Genomic DNA, 6,000 nt, shown 5'->3' on the forward strand with positions numbered 1-6,000 from the left:
GGAGCAGAAGGGAGAAGTCATCCAAGCAATGACAAGAGCCACGTGTACTGACTTCTGGGTTACTACCTGAAAAGCTTTAGGGCAAATACCGGATTTCAAAATATAAAAGGTTTTGAGTAAATGACTAATTGGAAAAGTGAACCGTAATAAACAAAGGTTGTTTTTCCGGACTAACCTTAACGTCTTTTACAACTGATTTTGCTGGTTTGTGGAAATGTGATTCCATTTCCTCCATCTGCTAAAGTATGTGCTAAATAAAGTTTGTGCAGAAGGTAGCGGGGAAATACCAAGTGGCAATGGCAAAGAGGGCAATGGAAGGTGACCTGGGACTGGTGAAAGGGGAAGTAATCAAAGAGGTTCTGGTTTTTGTTATTGTTACCTGAATTAAGGATCGTGGCTAAGAAGTAGGCCGAGCAGACTGGAAGTGCTGATGGCTCAAGGGGGTACAGAGGAGGCTCTGGAGGCTGCACAAGAGCTGGATGGTATCGAGGAATGGGCTGGTAGCAAAGGATGGTTACCAGTTGTGCAAACATGGGGTCACGTAGCTGTAAGTAAAAGCAAAGATTTGTCAGGAGTCAGAAGCGATTGCCCATGGTAGGACTGATTCATTGCCACCGTGGGGCAGCTGTGGAAAAAAGCAGTGGGATCACAAGATGTGTCAGACCAAGTATTTTTGGTAGGGATAGGAATGAATCAGTGATGCTGCACAGGACCTGGAGCATTTGATACGTAGTTTTGCGCACGCATCTTCCAAAGGATGAGCTCTAGCTGAAGTAACAGCAAAGACAGACTCAAAATGACTGGTCTGGGGGGCTTGTTGGGTGAGAGGAACAGGAGTGACTTGGCTTTTAGCTTAAAGCAAAGGCTGACTTGGGGAAAAAGACTTTATAAATAGTAAGTAGATGCTGAGGAGGAGGAAGAAATGCTTAAGAAATGCTGACATGAACAGACAGACATAAATGGGGATTAGGAAAAGGTGTCTATCAGCAGGGAGGCTCTGGGAAAGATTTCTAATTAGAGTCAGTCCTGAAGTTCCTTCAGTTTGTTGTTTGCTTGTTTTTTATTAATTAACTGTTTTTTCATCCAAAATGTGAGAATATCATTTAAAGGTCATATCAAATAAAGGCTTTTTCCATTCAGGGTAAAACACTTTGACTTCCTTTATAACAGGCCTCAAGGTTTTTTCCTTCAGTCTACTTTAATTTGGTATTTATTTTTTAGAGAAAAATCCTCTATTATTTTCTTGTGCAGCCTCCCACCTCAGAAGATGAAGGCTGGCTTTCCAATGAGTGGGACTGCTGTAATCTGGCTGTTACCCACTTGCTCCTTGCGTCAGACCAAAGAGCTTTCTTCCCTTGTTTGATTTCAGTGGACACTTTGATAATGTCACTTTTCTGCCTGAAGTAAGGCAGTACTGCCAGTGTTTCCTTTAGTCATTCAGTTCACTCTAACTTTTCTACCTTTTGTAGATTGGAGAGGAAAAAAAAAAAAAAAAAAAGGAGAGGGAAAACAGTCATTGGTTTTAAGGGAAGAGAGGAGAGTAATATTAGATCATTTTGTCTGACTACTTTGTAAAGTCTTTAAGTGTCATATACTTCTTCATTAAACCTGGTATCTTGTTTTGGCTTAAGTAAATATTTCAGAAAGATTTCTATATATTAAAATGTCGGTTTTTTTTTTTTTTTTTTTTTTTTTTTTTTCCTGTTTCCTTTGGTAGTTTGTTTAAATGCAAAATAACCCTCACTATAATTTTAAACTGTGTTATTTAATTTGGCTTTCCCTAGCTCAAAATTCCAGTTATTGTCTCATGTTGAACATGAGGTCATGTAGGCTGACCTGTATTTAGCAAGGAGGTTACATTTTAGCCGGTTCTCCTTTATACTGAGGTCAGTGACACATCTTCCAGGAAGACCAAGCTGTATTATTCATCTGTTTTCTTTTCCAGTTTCTGTCATTACCAGATACACAATATTGCACATCCTTTCCTTTGTGGCCCTCTATTTTTGTCCTTTAGAATGGCATAGTTCTTGGTTGAAAATGGTTATCTTCTGCAGATGAAATTATAGGATTTTCAATCTTCTCTGAGACCTTAAGCTATTGTCTTCTTGCCTCTGTTGACTTTCCAATTTCCTTGGTAATCTCTTTTCCTGCAAAGTTACAGGTGCTCAAAGAACTTGATTAATCATCTTCCCAGTCCTCAGACTGTATTTGCCTCGGTAGGGCTGAGCACCTACCTCAGCAGTCATGGAAGTTCCAAGTTGTGCATATGCTGAAGTGCTTGAAGTAGTCCTATTATTGTAGATCATCCTTGCTTTCATCCCATCATCTGCATCTGTTTGTGTGTTTGCGTCTTGCAGAATGCATCCCGCTCATGTTCAGGGACCCAGAATGTTACTTTTGGAATTATTCCCTTTCTTAGGGAGAAAAAAAAAAAAAAAAAAAAAAAAAAAAAGTAATTTGGTCAGTTCTACTTTTTCTCTTTGCCTGGGAGTTCCAGCTCAATACAGACCAGTCATTTTTTAGCTCTCCTTGGCTGACCTCTATGCACAATCCCTCACTACACCCAATATTTTATCTTGTCCATCCCCTTTTGACCCTGGGATCTCTCAGTTGGTATTTCGTTATGCAGTTCCTCATCTGGAATTTCCATTTTCTTTTCAACAGAGACACTTGTGGCTCTTCAAGCCCAGTCTTATTATTTTTCTTTGCCTTTACATTTCTGCTGAGAGTTATAACAGAGTGTTTTCTTGATGGAACTTTGTTTGTTTTAGGGGTGTTGTGACACTGTGTGTCGAGGCCACCATAAACAGGCTGAAATATGGCTTTGGGACAATTAGAGGCATTTGATATATTTCCAAGATGATGTGGATCGCTCTCTGAGCATGCCAATCCATTGAAGACATTTGTTACTTGCTCAGTCTTTAACTACATCTCTATCCCCTTCTTTCATATGCTGCCTAAAAAGGACAAGCGGTTGCCAGTTGGACGCATTGGCTGTCTGCTCGAGAAATAAAGTAAGGAAGTTTTGTTGTTATTGTTTTAACACATTTAAATGAATATGGTTTTAGTTCCAAAGATTTCAAGTAATAAAAAAGGAACATAATTATTAAATAGCCACAAGAAGCCTTTTTATGTATTAAATATGATGTAGTAGAAGCAGACAATTATGACAGCAGAAGTGCTATTTCTTTGTAGGTTCAGTGAAAGCAGAGTCCTTGTATGGTTTGAGAAAAGCTTATGGAGCTGGTCTTCCCTGGTCGAACCCTAGGAGTTAGGGCAGCAAATCAACACCTAAAAATAGATGAGGACCGGACATCTCAGACTTGTGTTTCCAGATCCCTCCAGCAGTTTTCAGAAAGTCCCACCCGATGCAATTTATTAAATTCTCAAGCCAGTTGCCTCCAACACAGCTGCCAGCTCTGCAGCATGTTCCCATCTCCAGGAATGGAGCAAGCAGCAGCACTGGCTCTTCAGCACCCTTAAAAGCATCACAGTAAATCCCATTAAATTCCCTTTGTTGTTCAGTAGAATGTTGAGCCCTGGTGTCAAGTTCAGTCCATGCTGCATTTTACCATGCTTAAAACACAATAGAAAGAGAATCTGCTTTTGGTGTTTTCCAGAAATAATTTTGCCATTATCTGTATCAGCGGTTTTTATACTAAAACAGAGTCAGGGTACCTCCAAGTTCTTTTTAGTATGGGTTTGCTTTCTCATGTTTTTAAAGGTCTAATGTATGTGAAATGTGTTTATCATGTTATGAAGAAGTTATGGTGATACATTTATTTTTATGTCTTAATGATAGCCATTTGTAATTAGCTACAAGGCCATCACTTTCCATTCCAAGAAAGAAGTTGAAAGCCTGTCCTTTGAAATGGTTTGTTGAGATTTCCAAGAATTCATTTTCTGAAGAACTGTTTTTTTTTTTTGTTTTTTTTTTTTTTTTTTCTCCTTCCACAGACCAGCCATTGTAAGCACAGGATACAGCCTTTTATTGTGAGAAGCACAGGTAAGAGATGAAAAATATCCACTGTGACTCAATGCTTATTTTCAGACTCTGTAAGTTCTAAGTATGAAGACATGATTTTGCATCATGTAACTAGTAGATGAGATCTGATCCCATTTTACAGAAAAATAAAATCCTAAGGGATTTTTATTTAAGACCAATATTAGATTGGTACTTCTTGGATCGCCACATTTCTCCCACTTGGATTTTCACATGCACACAGGAACAAAGCATGTCACTGGAGTACGTGTTTCGTGATGCCACAGGCTCTGGGACCAAACCTCACCATTTGGAGAACTCTGTTCATGCAGTATGTCCAGTGCTGCTGGAAGTTGTACAAGGTCTCTGATGTTGATGCAATTCCCGGTGCATTTTAGTTTTCATCTGTGATTAACTGGCAGTAGAGCTACCAGAGATTTGCAGTAGTTTGTGAAGACAGCTGTGAGTTCAGATCTAAGCAGGTGCTGCCTGTTCCCCTCAGAAAAGGCCATTGACTAGCCATCAGATGGTGACTGCTTTTATATCTAGTTACCTCTCTGTGCTTCCTCTTCTGCTTCTCTTTGGTGACCTAAGTGAAAGCTTAGGAGGAATAGCTCTTCACACATACAATCATCTTGATTAAGTGCTCAAAGATAAAATAGAATAAACCAGTGGCAGTCTCTACAGATCCAAGTGTGTATGGTACAAGCTTCTCATGGCAATGAATCTTACTTACTAGCTTCAAAGTGACTTCATTGCTTACGAAACGTACACTGTAGGAATGAAATGTTATCCAGAAGAAGTACCTGTGTGTATTGCTTCTTATTCCCTCTGTCTCCAGACACCTACACCCCACAGAAAATTTGTCCCCAGAAGGAAAGGTGAAACTTCTCTGACAGCTGGTACTGTCTTTGAAAAACAGGCTGAACTGCCTTGATAATTCTCATCTGGTAATTCACCCTCAATATCCATCCACTTTCTCTGGGGGTGTAGATCCCTGGGAAGAAAGGGTGGTTTTTGTTTAAAGGTGGTTGGTTTAGCATTATAACACCCAGGTTGAAAGCAACTCTGGGCCACTCTGCTCTCAATCAGCAGCCCTGCTGTTTCTATTAGGAATCTCTAAATGATACATTAAGTTTTAAAATGTATTTTTGATTGTATTTGTCCCAGGGCTCTGGACATGCTGTGTCTGCTCAGCCCAGGGAGCAAAAGCCTGCCTGCTGCTGCCTCCACCTGGATGAATACGTTGGCAGAGAGCAGTTGTGCTCTGGGCCTTGCTCTAAGTTAAATATGTGAAATGTGAGGGGAGAATCCAGTGTGATATGGCACAGTCCCATATAACTTGTGTGGGCACCCATGTCCTACCAACCCACACCTTTGTCTGTGGTGAGGCCTATGCCCTGCACTTGTTCCCAGCCCACCACCGCCATTTGCCCTCCTTCCTGCCTCCAGGCCCTTTCACTCCTCCATGGGTCACACCAGGCCTGCACCCTGGCCCTGGGCTGCCCCATGTGGGTTTTTCCACTCAGTTCCCCGCTACATTCAGCGTCCATAGTGCCGGTGCTGCTGCCTCCTTGCTCCCTTTCTCACAGGCCTTGAAGCAGGCCAGGCATGCCGCTAGGTGGCAAGGAGTATGAAGAGGATAATGGAGTGAACAGCCAGGAGGGACAGGGGGTGAAAGCAGTGTCAGCTGGCCCAGTAACTTCAGTCTGGGTGCTGTTTCCATTTTTGAGTCACAGAAGGCTCGAAGACTTCGCACCTGTTCGGGAGAGAGGCTCTAGAAACACATTTTTGTATATAGAAATACGTAAATAAATATTTGGGAGTAGTCCCCACTCCAAATATTTTCCAGGCACAAGTGTGAAGGCAGGTGAAAAACCAGAAGGGCAGCATAGACCCCCTAGATGTTTTTCAAAGCCAGTGTGCGGGTTATGCTGTTTGTTGTCCTGACAGTCTGAGATTTTGTGGAATACATCCTGCTGCTTTCGCCACCTGGAGATGTCTCAAATTACAGCTTT

This window comes from Aythya fuligula, chromosome 4, assembly GCF_009819795.1.
Source record: "Aythya fuligula isolate bAytFul2 chromosome 4, bAytFul2.pri, whole genome shotgun sequence".
In the NCBI taxonomy this organism is placed as follows: domain Eukaryota; kingdom Metazoa; phylum Chordata; class Aves; order Anseriformes; family Anatidae; genus Aythya; species Aythya fuligula.